The 19,088-nt window shown below is 29.6% G+C and overlaps 1 long non-coding RNA gene across 1 annotated transcript; it reads left to right on the top strand.

Annotated features, from left to right (window-relative positions):
* Positions 1–17,732: 17,732 nt before the first annotated feature.
* On the top strand, positions 17,733–19,088 carry LOC148779696 (uncharacterized). The gene is made up of 2 exons (XR_016043638.1): positions 17,733–17,840; positions 18,731–19,088. It is a non-coding gene; the product is annotated as an uncharacterized LOC148779696 (long non-coding RNA).

The raw sequence follows: 19,088 nt of genomic DNA, 5'->3' as shown, positions 1-19,088 counted from the left end.
TTCACCCTTCTCAAACTTCTTCACCCTGCTCAGACTTCTCAGACTTCTTCACCCTGCTCAGACCTCACCCTGTTCAAACCTCTTCATGCAACCAAACATACAAGCTACCTTGACCTCGTAGCTCCAATATGCAGGTTCAATCTCTTCTTTCTCTTTGAATTTATGTGTGACTGCAATATTACATCCCTTCCTTCCTACTGTCCAAAACAATGGAAATTATTTTCCAGCTACTGTATACGCCGTCAGTAAGTCTCCATCCTCTTCTTCAGTTCTTTACTCTTCTTTGTTTTTAAGTTGTTTTTCTTCCATGTTACTTTATTTCCTTCTTCTAGATTTCTGTTTTATGACAATAGTATAATTGTAATAGTTTGCCAATAGTGTGCTAGTGTGATTGTAATAATTTGTATCAATAAAGTTTTATTATGAAAGTTTCATTATGCAATTTAAAATACTGTTTAGTATCAAAGTAAGAGAATTTACATATGCTCAATGGTTAGTAATAGATATTTCTATTGTTCCATTTCTTTGTATGATATTATTTGTACTTAATTATTATAGAATCCTACAAGGATTGATTAAATACAATAATATTCTATTCACTTATTTACTTTAATAATTTCATCTCTGAAAAAGATTTCAGAAAAATAAAGTCATAAAAAAGTTCAAGAATTAAGATCATAAAGACAGTACTGTAGATCCGGGCCGAAGATATATATATATATATAAGATATTTCAAAACGCTTATAGGCGAAAATGAACAGTGATTTCACCTACCCTCATCACTGCCTAAAATTTATCGCACGATAACGATTATATGGTAGTATTTTGTTTTTCACTTTTTTTTCTACAAATTGGAATGACCTAAAATTTTGGACGTGTGTTCATCAAACATAAACAAATCATCAAAAAAAATCAAAAAAATATTTTACATGAAAACAATGATCAAAATACCCCCAAAAGATTTCGAAGGTATTTTGATCAATTTAGTTTTCACGAATTATTTTTTTGATATTTTTATTAGATGTACCTCACTAAAATGTATATAGGCTCTAAATTTCAAGTCATTCGGATTTGTAGAAAAAAAATAAAAAATAAAACACTATGAGACTATATATATATATATATATATATATATATATATATATATATATATATATATCAGTGCATCACCACGTTCAAAAAAAAAAAATTCTAAACTTTGATCTAGTTAATGAGATTGCAATCACTCTTATTTGTAAACAAATATCTCCAAAGTTTAAAAAAAAAATTTCTAAACTTTGATCTGGTTAATGACATCACCATCACTCTTGTTTGCAAACAAATATCTCCATATTCTCTTCTTTTTTTTTTCTAAACATGGAGTTATTCCAACCCCGTTACCGCTTTAAATATATTTTATAACCTAAACAAATATGAGAAATATATGTTCTTTCTAAACTCAATCACTTGTCTCTTTTCATTTAATATACCCCAAAGTTCTCTCTTTCTTTCTCTTACTGCTTGTTTTCTCCAGTGTTTATCCAAATACTTCTCTCTCTTTGTGTTTATCCAAACACCTCTCTAACCTCTCACCACCCAGCACCTCTCTCCTCTCATGTTTATTTGAACACCTCTCTCTATTTGTGTTTATCAAAACACCTCTCTCTCTTCTCGGGTAACCTCTCACCACCAAACACCTCTCTCTTTATGTTTATCCAAACGCATCTTTTTCTCTCTGTATACTTACTATGTATTTTGCGATAACCTCTCACTACCAACACCAAACACCTCTCTTTCTCTCTTTGTGTTTATCCAAACACCTCTCTTTCTTTCCGTACCAACACCAAACACCTCTCTTTCTTTTCGTACCAACACCAAACACCTCTCTCTCTATCTTTGTGTTTATCCAAACATCTCTCTTTCTCTCTATATACTTACTGTGCATTTGGAGGAGAGAGAATAAAGGGAGAGAGATGGGAAATATAGAGCGAGCGAGAGGAGAGAGAGTAAAGGGTTCTCTCTCTTAGTATACTTACTGTGTATTTTGGATGAGAGAGATGGGAAACATGGAAACAGAGCGGGAGGAGAGGGGCAGAAGGGTTAGAGATTGGAAAGACAACGAGAACTTTGGAAAGATGGCTTTTAGAAAAAGCATATCTTTTTATATTTATTTGGATAAAAAATATAGGTTTAAAATAAAATAGGGATTAGAAAAAATAAAATCTACAATTTTTATGTTGAAGATATCATTTAAAATCTTGAATCTATTGTGAAATGAAATCTAAAAATATGTGATATCGAAATATTTTTCCTAAAAGTAAATAGCTACTTTATATAGTTTTCACTCTACACTAAAACATTCTGAGTCCACTGTATATACTAAAACATTATGAGTCTCACTATACACTGAAACATTATGTGTCCACTGTATATACTAAAACATTACGAGTCCCCTGGACGAAAGTGTGTGATTGGAAAACAAGCTATTGGCACTTGAAATAACAACATAAAGAAAGGCAGATCTCCTAATATTCAATCAAGTGAAAACATATGAAAGGCTTGGATGTGAGTTGGGCATATGAGAGGGTTGGGTGAATTGGCTTAGTCACTTAGGGGTCGTTTGCATCCTAGGTTATCCAAAACCACAGGGTATCTTGCATAAAAAAAATGAGTTAAACCAAAATCTTGTTTTGTGTAACCATGTAAAGAGGGAATACAGCTTGTGACAATATTATTTTCATACTAGAGCTGCTCATTTTATTAAATACAATTAATTATGCCAAAATATCTGTACAAATTAGAGAGAGAAACCACCTCAAATTTTAAGTTTTAGAGAGAGAATGTATTTTAAAATTTTAAAAAGATAAACTATATCAAAATTTAAAGAGAAAAACTACTAAAAAAATTTTAGAGAGAAAAACTATATCAAATTTCAAGTTTTAGAGAGAAAGTATCTTAAGAATTTAGATAGAGAAACTATATCATATTTTAGAGAGAGATTACCTAAAAAATTTAGAGAGAACCCTTCTTAAAAAATTTAGGGAGAGAAATTATATCAAGTTAATAAATTTTAGATCAATAAAAGTTTCTTAATATTTAAGAGAGATAAAATATATCAAAATCTAGAGAGAGAAACTATCTGAATTTTTTAGAGAAACTATTTTAAGAATTTCAGAAAGCATAACTATATCAAATTTGAATTTTTAGAGAGAGAAAGTATCTTAAAACTTTAGGGAGCAACTAATCAAATTTTAGAAAGAGAGATTACTTGAAAAATTTTAGAGAGATGAACTATCTCAAAATTTTTAGATAGAGAAAGTATCTCAAATTTTAAGTTTTAGATAGAGAAAGTATCTCAAAATTAAATAGAGAGAAACTATATCAAATTTGAGAGAGAGAAATCATCCAAAATTTTTAGACATAGAAACTATCTTAAAATTTTAGAGAGAGAAACTATCTCAATTTTCAAGTTTTAGAGAGAAGACATGTCTTAAAATTTCAAAGAAAGAAACTATATCAAATTTTAGAGAGAGAAATTACTTGAATTTTTTTAGAGAGAAAAACTATCTCAAATTTCAAGTTTTAGATAGGAATTAATGCGAAATTTTAGAGAGTGAAACTATGTCATATTTTAGAGAGAAAATTTACCTAAATTTTTTAGAGAGGAAATATTTGAAAAAATTTAGTGAGAGAAACTATTTTAACATTTCAAGTTTTAGAAAGAGAAAGTATCATAAAATTTTAGATATATAAACTATATCAAATTTTAGAGAGAGAGTCTATCGGAAAAAAAATTTAGGAAAAGAAACTATCTCAAAATTTGTGGGGAGAGAAATTATCTTAAATTTCAAGCTCTAGAGAGAGAAAGTATCTTAAACTATTAGAGTGAAAAAATATCTAAATTTTTAGAGAGAGAAACTATTTCAAAAATTTTAAAGGGAAATCATCTCAAATTTTAAGCTTTAGAGAGATAGAGTATATTAAAATTTTACAGAGAGAAACTATCGAAATTTTTTTTAGAGAGTACTTAAAAATTTTATAGAGATAAACTATCTCAAATTTTAAGTTTTAGATAGAAAAACTGCATCAAAATTTAGAGAGAGAAACAACTTGAAACTTTTTAAAGAGAGAACTATCTCAAAAATTTTAGAGAGAGAAATTATATAAAATTTGAAGTTTAAGAGAGAAAGTATATGAAAACTTTAGATAGTGAAACTATATCAAGTTTTAGATAGTGAAATTACTTAAAAAAGCTTCGAGAGATAAACTTTCTCAAAAAAATTTAAGAAACTTTTTCATAATTAAAGTTTTAAAGAGGGAAAGTATCTTAAAATTTAGTGAGAGAAACTATATCAAATTTTAGAAAGAGAAACTACCTAAAAAAATTTTAGATAGAAACTATTTCAAAAATTTTAGAGAGAGACATCTTAACTCATGGAATTTCAAATTTTTAGAGAGAGAAACTATCTCAAAATATTTGGAGATAAACTATATCAAATTTAAAGTTTTAGACAATTTTCTCTCTAAAAATGTTAATTTAGTTTTTCTCTCTAACGATTTTAAGTAGTTTCTGTGTTGCCCGAGTTTAGTGCATTTTTTTAAAAAAAAATGAAGAAGAATATGTATATCTAGTGTGAAGTTTTTTAACATCAAATAGTCAATGGCGTGTTGGTTATGTTGTGGGGACATTGCTGCGATTTTTTTTAAAGCTTTTATGAAATAAAAAAAATGGCAAGGTTTTATAAAACAGGGATGTTCTACCGGGATTAGAACCTTGACTAAAGCTTCTATGAAATAAAAAAAAAAAAAAAAGTGGCAAGTTTTTATAAAAACAAGCTTTTATGAAATTAAAAAAGTGACAAGTTTTTATAAAAACGGGATGTTCAGCCGAGATTCAAACCCTGACTAAAGCTTCTATGAAATAAAAAAAAAAAGTGACAAATTTTATAAAAACAAGCTTCTATGAAATAAAAAAAGTGACAAGTTTTTATAAAAACGGGATGTTCTGCCGGGATTCGAATCCTAAATAAAGCTTCTACGAAATAAAAAAAAAAAGTGACAAGTTTTTATAAAAACAAGCTTCTATGAAATAAAAAAAGTGACAAATTTTTATAAAAACAAGATATCGTGCTGGGATTCAAACCCTGACTAAAGCTTCTATGAATTTAAAGCTTCTATAAAATAAAAAAAGTGACAAGTTTTTATAAAAACGGGTAGTTCTATCGGCATTCAAACCCTGACTAAACCTTCTATGAATTTAAAGCTTCTATGAAATAACAAAAGTGACAAGTTTCTATAAAACGGGATGTTCTGCCGGGATTCGAACCCTGACTAAAGCTTCTATGAAATAAAAAAAGTGACAAGTTTTATGAAAACAAGCTTCTATGAATACAAAAACAAGCTTCTATGAAATAAAAAAAGTGACAAGTTTTTATAAAAACAGGATGTTATGCAGGATTCGAACCCTGATTAAAGCTTGAAATAAAAAAAGTGACAAGTTTTTATAAAAACAGGATGTTCTGTCGGGATTCGAACCTGAGTAAAGCTTCTATGCAATAAAAAAAGTGATAAGTTTTTATAAAAACAAGCTTTCTATGAAATAAAAACAATGACAAGTTTTTATAAAAACGGGATGGTCAGCCAGGAATCGAACCCTGACTAAAGCTTCTATGAAATAAAAAAAGTGACAAGTTTTTATAAAAACGGGATGTTCTGCTGGGATTCGAACCCTGACTAAAGCTTTTATGAAATAAAAAAAGTGACAAGTTTTTATAAAAACAAGCTTCTATTAAATAAAAAAAGTGACAATTTTTTATAAAAATATGATGTTCTGCCAAGACTCAAATCCAAACTAAAGCTTCTATGAAATAAAAAAAAATGATGAGTTTTTATAAAAACGGGATGTTCTACCAGGATTCGAACCCTGACTAAAGCTTCTATGAAATAAAACAAGTGACAAGTTTTTATAAACACAAGCTTCTATGAAAAAAAAAAAAAAGTGACAAATTTTTATAAAAATGGGATGTTATGCTCGAATTCGAATCCTGACTAAAGCTTCTATGAAATAAAAAAAGTGATAAGTTTTTACAAAATGGGGATCTTCGGCTGGGATTCGAACTCTGACTAAAGCTTCCATGAAATAAAAAAAAGTGATAAGTTTTTACAAAAGGGGGGATGTTCTGCCGGGATTCGAACCTTGTCTAAAGCTTTTATGAATTTAAAGCTTCTATGAAATAAAAAAAGTGATAAGTTTTTATAAAAACAGGATGTTCGGCCGGGATTCGAACCCTAACTAAACTTTTATGAAATAATAAAAATGACAAGTTTTTATAAACACGGGATGTTCTACCGGGATTCTAACCTTGACTAAAGCTTCTATGAAATAAAAAAAATGACAAGTTTTTATAAAAATGGGATATTCTGCAGAGATTCGAGCTATAAGTTTTTATAAAAATGAGATATTCTGCAGAGATTCGAACCATAACCATGGTCAATCTCTCAAATCTTATGTATAAACAATAACTAAGGAGACTTGACAAGTTATGTAACTTAAACGTGACGTAGGAATATAAATATAGTTTATAAAATTGTTTTACAAACACAAGCCTCCCCTTCTAAAGCGTAAAGACAGAAAGGCAAACCCCAACTAAAACCTAGCGATTCGTGCCTCATCTTGAGTAAAAAAATCCTAGTACACAGAGAAAGAAAGCTGAATCCACAAGGGCTTCTGCCGGTGAGATCTAAGTTGCACGGAGAAGTCTTGCAAACTGAGTCTACAAAATTACGAACCCCACATAATTTGTTAACATTTTATTTTTTTATTCGAAAAGTCGTGTTTTTTTCTTTTTTCTTTTTTTTTTTTTTACAAGAGTACTTAACTTTCATTGATAATAAAGGTTTTTTTTTCTGTTTTCATGTGTTTGTTTTAGGAGAAAATCACGTAATTATCCATTATATATCTTGTTATTATGAAAATATCTTAAACTTTTTGTTATTGAGCAGATGTCTATTTTTTCAACTCAATAAAACTTTTTAAAATAAAAAACAAAAAAGATAAAACTCCTCATTTTTGGTTTTTGAAAAAGAAAACCAAATTTTACTGCTTGTAACTTGGCATGTTAAAAAAATTAATAATAGTAATAATAACGATAATAAGAATAATAAGAATGATAATAACGATAATAACAATAATAAGAATAATAATTACAATAACAATAATAATAATAGTAAGGTACTACCACTATTACTCAAATAGTGTATTGGTAAAAACATATGGTTTTGTTTAAGAAAATTAAAAATATCTATTTCTTATTGAAAAAAATTAAATTGCATATGGAGGGACTTTAACCCTTAACATGAAAGTGTAGAGGCATGCATGATAACCAAAAAGCCACATCAATTCCATGATGAAGTTTTTGTTTTTCATTTTTTAATATAATAAAAAATATCTATTTTTTATTGAAAAAAATTAGATTGCGTATGGGGGACTCAAACCTTTGATGTGAAATTGTAGAGGCATTGCATGATAACGAAAAAGCCAATTCAATCCCAATTTTAAATATTTTGACATACATAATATTGATATTTAAAAATTTTGATTTTTGAAATTCAGGAAAATAGGCAATTTCATATTTTTTTTCAAAAAAATGTTATGAACTTGAAAAAACAGACATATGTGTAATAACATAAAGTTTCAAGTACTTTTGTAATAACAAAAACTATAACAAATATCTACATAATTTTCCCTTGTTTTATTTTTGGAGTCATAGATATATATATTTTTACACACGAAATTGAACCTACTCTTAGGTCTCCTAAACCCTACTTTCTCAACCCCAAGGTCAACTTACCCGACATTAATGTTAACATAGGAACAAAAGGAAATAGAACTCTTTATATTGAGTGTATCAAATTTCTTAAGGGTGAGGATTGCATAGAGCCTAGGCTCTAAACGATCAAATTAGAGCCTACCTTCAAATTGTGTCAAGAAATATGGCTTCAATAATGGAAATCTTTGTCATAGCCTTGAAATATATTTTTATATTTATTTATAAAGTTTAAAGCTTCAAAATTAGTGCAGATCAAGATATTTATGAAAAGTTGAAAATCTTGAAAATTGACGGTCCAAAAATGCGTTAAAAAATGCACTATTTCCAAAACTTGAAATCCATTTTTCTCTATGTCCATAATCTTGATGTCGAGATATTTGGCCATCAAAACAACCTCTTTTAGTAAAATTTTTGTGGTAGGCTCTAATTTGATTGTTTGGAGCCTCGACTCCTTATAAACTTTTCTCATTTCTTAAATTTTCTCAAGTCTTATATGCTATTTATCTTAGTTTTTTCTATTATTTTAAATATTTTTTAAGTTATTTTAATATTAAAAAAAATCAAAGTATTCCAAAAACCAGACTAGGTGATATGCTTCCTTTTCCCACCCAAATTGAAGCGTCTATTCTATACTCTCGCGAAGAGCATAATTTATATTTACTCCCTCGGTTAGAAGACCGACTCCAAAGGATTTCTCAATTTGAAATTTTGGGAACCGACGAATCACTTGATGATTATTCTTAAAAAGAAAAAAAATTGAAATTTTAGTTTTTTAATACTTAGATCTCACCTTTTAAAAATTAGACAGTCTCTATTCAATCTTTTAATCAATCTTTAGACATTATTTTTTTTAATTGTGTAAAATATGAAATTAGAAAAAAAATAAAATTAATCTATGAGTTGAAGAGGTTATATCCTCAAAAATTGAGATCCTTAAATTAATCTTCGGTGGGGTCTTACCCAAGGGCGTAAATGGACAGTGTACTCCAGAAGGAGTGTAATATCTTTTGGCATATAATAAGAGTGTCCCACACATAATATTCCAAGCGCATGTAACGTGGTCCCATGGGAGCACAATGTACCTGCACTCCCTTGGGCATATGACGTATTTAGGAGGATTATCTTGATTTGAAACTTTATAATCCACTTTAGAATCACCATATGAGAAATTTAACAAAAATAAAATTAGATTTCAAGTTCCGAAACACATAGATCCTGTCTAAGAATTGAATGATCTGCTCAATCCAAAGCATTATTTTCTTCAAGCACATATACCATACATGGAATTCTAGTTCTATTTTTCTTTTATGTTGATCTAGAGGAAATCATTTATAGGTAATTTGGTGGGGAAATGGGGGCCTACCTGTGTAGAAATGGAGTTCGCGACCTCGTTCTGGGTCATAAAAAATGACCACCTGACCTCATCCCATTTCCTGGTCCAGAGGAAGTCACATCCACAAAACCCTAGGTTCCTAAACATTAGCCATGAGTAGAGTTTGATACAAGGGAGTGAATCTATGTTATGCTCCGGAAGTTACAATCTTTTGACTAATACTGTTAACTTTTCAATTCAAAAGTTTATTAAGTAGAATTTCAAATCATGTTTCATGCGGCTGATCTCAAATAATTGAAAAAAACAAGTAATAAGTTATTTTAGGGTTTTACAGCCACTGACTTATACTAAAAAACTAGTTAGAAAAAAGACTATGATGATGATGACACGATCCAAGCTGGCTACGCATTAATTAATTGAATAGCATAAGGGCCTTCCAAGTTAGGATGGTTGGTTCTCATCCTCGATGGTGAAATGGTTCATCCTTCCGTTTAGACACCTAATCTTCCCTATTAGTAACTAAAAAGGAAATTACTAAACTAATCGAAAATGAGAAAAAATATAAAGACAATAAAGAAAGGAAATATTAACATAGGAAATCTCAAGAACCAAATACGAAAGTAGAAATTCAGACGGTTGATCACACCTAGGAAACAAATCCAAGCCATCGATTATGCCACAACCAGATTTAGCATTTACCTTAAGGGCCTGTTTCGATTGGATGAAATTACGAATCTTTGATATTTGAAATCCAAGAAAATCTATAGACTTTCAATATAATGGATTCTTTAAATCTCTTGTTGGAATAAACTATACAAAATTCATGAATTCCTTGCAATCACTTCCATGTCCATTGTTTGGTAACAAAACTTAATATAATATCTCTCTCTAAAAATTTTATGTATTTTATCTCTCTAAAACTCAAAATTTGGGATAGTATATCTACAAAAATTTTGAGATAGTCTCTCTTTTTAAAACTTGATATATTTGTCTCTTTAAAATTTAATATACTTTCTATCCAAAATTTAAAATTTGAATTTGCCTATCTAAAATTTTTGAGATAATTTCTCTCTCTAAAATTTTTAGGTGCTTTGCTATATCTAAAAATTTAATATAGTTTTTCATTCTAAAATTTTAAGATACTCTCTTTCAAAAACTTAAAACTTGATATAGTTCCCCTCTTCAATAATTTTGAGATAGTTTATCTCTCGAAACATTTTTAAGTAATATCTCTCTCTAAAATATTTTATAGTTTTTCTCTTAGATTTTAAGATACTTTCTCTTTCTAAAAGCTAAAATTTAAGATAATTTATCTCCAAAAAGTTTGCGATAGTTTCTTTTTCTAAAAAAATTTGTAGACTTTCTCTCTCTAAAATTTGATATAGTTACTCTCCTAAATTTTAAGATCCTTTCTCTTTCTAAAACTTCAAGTTTGAGATAGTTTCTCTCTCTAAAATTTTGAAATAGTTTCTCTCTTTAAAATTTGATATAGTGTATTTTTAAACTTTGGTATGCTTTCTCTATTAAAAGTTTAAAATTTGTGATACTTTCTCTCTCTAAAACTTAAATTTTGAGATACTTTCTCTCTCTAAAGATTTTTGAGATAGTTTCTCTCTCTAAAAATTTCATATACTTTCTCTATTTAAAATTTGATATAGTTTAACTCTCTAAAATTTTAATATATTTTCTCTCTCTAAAACATAAATTTTACGACAGTTTCTCTCTCCAATATTTTTTAAATAGTTTCTATCTTTAAAAAATTTTAGCCAATTTCTCTATCTAAAATTTGATATAATTTTCATTTCTAAAATTTTAATATTTTCTTTCTCTAAAACTGAAAATTCGAGATAATTTCTCGCTAAAACTCAAAATTCGAGATAGTTTCTCTCTAAAACTCAAAATTAAATATAGTTTCTCTCTCTGAAAATGAGGTATTTCTCTCAAATTTTTTTTTGACCGTTTCTCTATCTAAAATTTATAATAGTTTCTCTCTAAAAGTTTAAGGATACTTTCTCTTTCTACAATTTTAAGAATACTTTCTCTCTCTAAAACTTAAGATTTGATATAGTTTCTCTCTCTAAAATTTTTTCAAATGGTTTCTATTTCTAAAACTTTTTAGGTACTCTCTCTAAAATATGATATTGTATGTTTCTCTAAAAATTTTGAAATAGTTTCTCTCTAAAAAATTGAGATAGTTTCTCTCTCTAAAAATTTGCATATACTTTCTCTCTTTAAAAATTTTTATGTACTTTCTCTTTTTAAAAATTTACATGTACCTCTCTAAAATATGATAGTTTCTCTCTAAAACTTAAGATTTGAGATAGTTTCTCTCTCTAAAATTTTGATGTAGTTTATCTCTCTAAAAATTTCTGGTACTTTCTCTCTCTAAAATTTTACATACTTTTTCTCTCTAAAAATTAAAATTTTAGATAGTTTCTCTCTGTATATAAAATTTTGATATAGTTCATCTCTCTATAAAATTTGGCACTCTCTCTCTCTAAAATTTTAACATACTTTCTCTCTCTAAAATTTAAATAATTCTTTCTCTTTCCAAAAGTTAAAATTTGATATAGATACTTTTTTCTTAAAAAATTTGAGATAGTTTCTCTCTTTAAAAAATTTACGTACTCTCACTCTAAAATTTTCATACCTACCAAATGTTCCCTATGTTTCCGGTTGAAGGAGCCAATGAGTGAAATGCCAAAAAATAGGTTTTGGTGTGGAAATGAAATCAAGAAAAAGTAGGTCTTATTTCCATGATTTTGATTTTCTTAATTTTAATTATCCTAGTCATTAAGCAATCCAAACGATGGATTTTAACAATATCCAAAATATTAGGCATCCATGCCTTAAAATCCATGTACCCAAACAGGCCCTAACGACTTTCCATAATTATTTGGCATGCTTTCGGATATGAATGAAAATTGATTTTTGGATAGCTACTATGAATGAGTAATTGAACACGAAATTATGTGTTCTTACTAAACTTGGAAGAAGCAGCTCTATCATACATTACCTTTGCAAATAATCTTGCTTATTGTTTAGAGAGAGAATACTTTTGCAAATAATCCTACATATCATCTAGAGAGAGATGGCAAAAGCTAGTGCCATTGTTGCTGTTCTTCTCTGCTTCTTCCTTTCTACTGGTAACTGAAAATTTCCCTAAGTATCTCCATGTATTTTTAGAATGTTTTTTATTTTATTCTATTGAGATATATATTATCCAAATATTTTCCTTTTAGTAAAATTGTATGGCTTGATTTAACCCAGAAATATTCATATATATATATATATATATATTGTTCAAGCCTAGTGAGAAGAAACGCTTGAAGTTTTTTTTTTTTTTTTTCTTTTTTTGTTTTATTGGAAGTGCATATGGGCCGGTAGATCGGAAAAGTTGTCTTATGTGTTCTTTTATTTTTGCTTTATGTATTTTTTTTTACTGTTATGATGATATGAGAGAAACTGCTAGAAAAAACCTTCTCTACTACCATAGAAGTGCATGGATGGTTAGAGAGAGGGAATAGTTGAGAAAATTTTTATTTTAAAGGCTATTTGTGATGTTCTTTTAGGATATTAGAGGAGAAAAGATTTCAAGTTTTGTTTTAAGATATTTGTAAAGAAACCATTTTTTAGAGAGAAAAAATCATGGCTCGGTTAGTCAGGCATGCTGACTCGGACTTACCCAAGTAACTCAGGTTATTCGGGGATCTTAAAAAAATAAAAAAATTTATTTGTAACGTGTTTTTTATGTTTTCTGTCATTTTGGCAAGGACTAAAAGTATTTTTGCCATCAATACTTATTTTGAAATTTTACCTTCTTTATTGATTGTTGCTAAAATACCCTCATTGATTTTCAATTTTTTGGTTTTTACTACTTATTTTTACCTCATTTAGATATATTTTATTTAATTTCTCCTATTTTTAAAATTTTTATATTTTAGTTGCTAGAGTTACTCAGCCTTAGTAAGTCTTTCTCATACTGGAGAAAATAATCTAACTTGTTCTTGCACAATATTGTTTCTTGGTTATGATCACAGTCTCAGTAAAGGGCGTGGAAGTGGAGAGGTCAGGAGAATAGGGAGTGTCTAAGACGTGTTGCAGACTCTTGCATTTTAAGTGTGACCCCATGAACCATTTGGACAATGAGCATTGTGCTCGTGTCTGCAAGGGCTGCTCAAAGGGTGGAACCTGCAAGCCATGGACCAAAACTGGAATTTGCCATTGCTATTGCTAATCTCTCTCCCTCTTATTTTCTGTCTCTACCTTTGCTTGTTTGCTCTCTTCTGGTTATGATTTCTATGTCTATTTAGCTCTCTTCTGGCTTTGATTTCTATGTCTAGTTTTTATCTCTTCCTCTCTGGTTTGAATGCTACTTTGATTTCTCTCTGGTGTTGATTTCATGTCCTTTGGCCAAAATATTAAATGATAATTTTGCTCCAGTGCTTCATTGTTTTGGTTTCTTTCTGTCTTTACCTTTCATTGCTGCTCCGCATACGTACCCAAAAAATAATAATTTATGAATCAAAGAAAAGAAAAACAGGTTCGCTTGCTTGGTTTTTTTTTTTTTTATTTATTTATTGGGAGGCTCCATGGCTCAAACCAATGAATAAAACTACTACTCGGACTCGACCCTAACCAAGCCGAGTAACTCGGACTCAATCCTAGTCTAGCCAAGCTAAAACGTGTTAACAAAAATTAAAAATACAAAATCCCAAAGATAGGAAAATTATGATTATACTAACATTAAACAAAGGGATTGTATACAATGTGAAAGTGTAGAGTCATGTCTGATAACCAAAAAGCCACTGCAATCCCAAATATAAATATTTGGACTTACATAATATTGATATTTAAAATTTTTGGTTTTTGAAAAAAAAACGAAAATCGTCAATTTCATTTTTTTTTAAAAAAAAATGTTATGAAGTTGAAAAAACAAATATTTGTGTAATAACATAAAGTTTCAAGTACTTTTATAATTATAAAAAATATAATGAATATTTTTTTTTTTTTTTTTTTTAAGTCATAGATATATATTCACACACAGGAAATTGGGCCTGCTGTTAGGTCTGCTACACCCTACTTTCTCAACCCCATGGTCAAATTACCCGACTTTAATGTTAACATACGAAAACAAGGAAATAGAACTCTTTATATTGAGTGTATCAAAATTCTTAGGGGTGCGGTTTGTATAGAGCTTGAGCTCTAAACAAACAAATTAGAACCTACTTTCAAATCGTTTTGAGAAATGTGGTTTTAATATTAGAAATCTTTGTAATAGCCTTGAAATATATTTTCATCTTTATTTATAAAGTTTAAAGCTTTAAAAATAGTATAGATCGACAGATCTATGAAAATCTTGAAAATTGACGATCCAAAAATGTATTACAAAATACACTATTTCTAAAACTTGAAATCCATATTTTTCTATGTCCATAGTCTTGATGTCGAGATGATCAATTTGAGGATATTTGGGCATCAAAACAACCTCTTTAGTGAATTTTTTATGGTAGGCTCCAATTTGATAATTTAGAGCCTCGGCTCTATATGAACTTTTCCCATTTCTTAAATTTTCTGAAGTCTTATATGCTATTTATCTTAGTTTTTTTGGGAAATTATCACAAACATAATAATTTAATTTTCGTTTATTTAGAAAATAACCTTTAACTTTCATACACCTCACCCACACCCTTTTCTTTCAATTTTGGTTTCTTTTTATGTTTTTAACCAAAATAACCTTCACAATAGTCGTATTAGCATGAAGCACAATTACGATACTTTAAGTATCGGAAAAACTAAAATGTTATACGGCATTTTAATTATAGTAAAAACTAACCTATGTTATATGGCACTTGAAATACGATAAACCCTTATCTCTTTCATCGGTTTATATTTATCTCTTTAATTTCTCTAATTCTTTTAATGTTTATCTCTTCTTTCTCTCTCTAATTCTTTTTAATATTTATCTCTTCTTTCTTTCTCTAATTCTTTTTTATCTATTCTTTCTCTCTCTAACTCTATTTCTCTCTCCAAGGAGATTTGTAGAACAACATGTGCGTATCTTACCATCTCCTATAAAAACTACCTTCAACCCCATCCCCTATGAAAATTAGACGAAGTCAGATTTGTATCACTTTTGGAATCTTGTTTGTTGAGTTGATGAAGTAAGTAGAGAGAAAAAGAGTTAGTGAGAGAAAATATTTAGACAGAAAAATAGATAAATATTGAAAAGAATTAAAGAGAAAAAGAAGAGATAAACATAAAAACAATTTAGAGAGATGTAAGAGATAAATATGAACATAATAAAAGGATTTACGACATTTTGAGTGCCTTATAAATGAGTTAGTTTTTACTATACTTAAAATATCGTATAACATGCGTTAGTTTTTACTATACTTAAAATGTCATGTAATATGGATTAATTTTTACTATACTTAAAATGCCGTATAACATAGATTAGTTTTTACCGTTAATTTTTACTGTACTTAAAATACCGTATAACATGGATTGTTTTTACCGTACTTAAAATGTTGTCCGTAATTCGCTTCACGGTAATGAGGAACAATAGTACGATTTTGGTTCAATAAGATACCAAAGTGGATGATTGACTCATTTCATACTAGCAAGAATCGGCGATAAATTGACCATACGGATTCCTATTTCCCAATGATATCCCACGATTGAGACAATTGGTTGAATCCGTGAAACTCCATAAGTTCATTGATATCTTCTTTTTATAAAACAAATCAACTTCGATTCTTGAATAATCCACATCACTTCTGCTAAGGTGAGATTTATAAAAGTTGAGAATTTTTTTCTAAATAGATAAAAATTAAAATATATTTGTGATAATTTTTCTAATTTTTTCTATTATTTAAAGTATTTTTTATTTATTTTTAATATTAAAAAAACCAAAGTATTCCAAAAACTACGGAAGAGGTGGAATGCTTCCTTTTCCCACCCAAATTCAAGGAGCAGGTGGTAAAGCATCTATACTCTACTCTCGCGATAGCATAATTTATATTTACTCCCTCGGTTAGAAGATCGTCTCTCCGGTGGATTTTTTCCAATTTTGAGAACCACTTACTAATCACTTGATCATTATTCTCAAAAAAAAAAAATTTAAAATTTTAGTTTTTTAATACTTACATCTTACCCTCTAAAAATTGGACAGTCTCTATTCAATCTTTCAACATTTTTTTTTTAAGTGTGTAAAAGGTGAAATTAGAAAAAATCAATCTTTATATATTAATTTTTTCAAGCGTGTAAAGGGTGAAATTAGAAAAAAAAAAATGTTTAGTTAATCTATGAGTTGAAGAAGTTATATCCTCAAAATTTAAAGACCTAAAATTAATCTTAGGTGGGGTCTTATCCAAGGGGTAAATGGACAGTGTACTCCAGAAGAAGTCTAATATCTTTTGGCATATAATAACAGTGGTCCACACATAATATTCCAAGCGCATTTAACATGGTCCCATGGGAGCACAATGTACGTGCACTCCCTTGGGCATATGACGAATATAGGAGGATTATCTTGATTTGAAACGTTATAATCCACTTTAGAATCACCATATGAGAAATTTAACAAAAATAAATTTAGTTCCTAAACACATAGATCTCCGTCTAAGAATTGAATGATCTCTACTCAATCCAAAACATTATATTCTTCAAGCACATATTCCATAGATGGAATTCTAATTCTATTTTTCTTTTATGTTGATCTAGAGGAAATCATTTTTAGGTAATTCAGTAGGGAATGGAGTCCGAGACCTGATTCTGGGTCATCAGAAGTGACCACCTGACCGCGGCCCACTTGCTGATGCTGAGGAAGTCACATCCACAAAACCCTAGGTTCCTAAACATACCCATGAGTAGAGAGGTTGATATGAGGGAGTGAATCTATGTTATGCTCCGGAAGTTACAATCTTTTAACCAATACGGTTAAGTTTTCAATTCAAAAGTTTATTCAAGCAGAATTTCAGGTCATATTTCATGCAGTTGTCCTCAAATAGTTAGAAAAAACGGGTAATGAGTTGTTCTAAGGTTTTACTGTCACTAACTTACCCAAAAAACCAATAGTTGGAAAAAAAGCTATGATGATGATGATGGCGAAATTAGCATGGTTGGAAGAGTATGAGGTCCTTCCAAATTATGGTTGGTTCTCACCCTCGGTGGTGAAATGGTTCATCCCACCCCTAGTATTTCTGTTTAGACACCTAATCTTACCTATTAGAAACTAAAAAGGAAAGTACTAAACTAAAAGAAAATGAAAAAAAATATAAAGACAATAAAGAAAGGAAATATTAATCTGGAAAGATCTAAAGAACCAAATAGGAAAGTAGAAATCCAGACGGTTGATCACACCAAGGAAACAAATCCAAGCCAATGATTATGCCACAACCAGATTTAGCATTGACCTCAAACGACTTTCCAATTATTTGGCATGATGTCAGATATGAATGAAAATTAGATTTTTGGGGTAGATACTAGATACTATGAATGAGAAATTGAACACGAAATTACGTATTCTTACTAAACTTGGAAGAAGCAGCACTATAAAACAATACCTTTGCAAATAATCTTGCATATTCTTTAGAGAGAGAGAATATTTTTGCAAATAATCCTGCATATCATCTAGAGAGAGATGGCAAAAGCTAGTGCCATTGTTGCTGTTTTTCTCTGCTTCCTCCTTTCTACTGGTAACTGAAAATTTCCTCAAGTATTTCCATGTAGTTTTGGAATTTTTTTTAATTTTATTCTAGTGAGAGATATATATTATTCAAATATTTTCCTTTTGGTAAAATTGCATGTCTTGATTTAGCCTAGAAATCTTCATATAATTTTTTTTTTTTGGTGAAATCCAGTGAGAGATAAAGCTTGAAGCTTTTTTTTTTTTTTTCATTGGAAGTACATATGGGGCGGTAGATCGGAAAGCTGTCTTATGTGTTCTTTTATTTTTAGTTCGTGTACTTTTTTTTTTTTTTTTGCTGTTATGATGATTTGATCCAGTGAGAGAAAGAGCTAGAAGAAACCTTCTCTACTACCATAGAAGTGCATGGATGGTTAGAGAGAGGGGATAGTTGAGAAAAAAATTATTTTAAAGGCTATTTTTGATGTTCTTTTAGGATATTAGAGGAGAAAAGATTTCAAGCTTTGTTTTAAGATATTTGTAAAGAAAACCGTTTTAAGAGAGAAAAAATTATTGCTCGACTACTTGGGCATGCTGACTCGCACTTGCCCAAGTAACTCAGGCTCGCCACCTTGATGAGCTCGAGTATCCTTGAGTTGGGTGGTCAAGGATTGAAAGTATTTTGGCCATCAATACTTATTTTGAAATTTTTTCTTTTTTTTATTTTTAAAATACCCTCCTTGATTTTTCAAATTTTAGCTTTTTACTACTTATTCTTATCTCATTTAAATTTATTTTATTCAATTTTTCCTATTTTTTGAATTTTTATAGTTTTTATATTTTACTTGTCAAAGTTACCAGGTTCGGGCCGAGTACTCAGCTCAAGTGGTTTCTCTAAGGAAAAAATAATCTTACTCACTCTCTTATAATATTGTTCCTTTATCATGATCACATGCTCAGTGATGGGTTTAAAGGGCGTTGAAGTGGAGAGGTCTGGAGAATGGGGAATGTCTAAGGCAAAGTGTTGCCAAACGTTGTATTTTAAGTGTGACCACAACAACGAATGGGACCTTGACCATTGCAATCGTGTCTGCTCCAATGGCTGCGCAAAGGGTGGAGTCTGCAAGCCATGGACCAAACCTGGAATTTGCCACTGCTATTGCTGATCTCTCTCCCCCTTATTTTCTCTCACTACGTTTGCTTTTTAGCTCTCTTCTGGTTATGATTTCTATGTCTATTTAGCTCTCTTCTGGCTTTGATTTCTATGTCTAGTTTCTATCTCTCCCTCTCTGGTTTGAATGCTATTGTGATTTCTCTC

The sequence above is a fragment of the Amborella trichopoda genome, chromosome 11 (assembly GCF_054954075.1).
Source record: "Amborella trichopoda isolate Santa Cruz 75 chromosome 11, AtrichopodaSantaCruz75HAP2 v2.0, whole genome shotgun sequence".
NCBI classification, from domain to species: Eukaryota; Viridiplantae; Streptophyta; class Magnoliopsida; order Amborellales; family Amborellaceae; genus Amborella; species Amborella trichopoda.
This window is presented reverse-complemented; position numbering and strand designations above follow the sequence as displayed.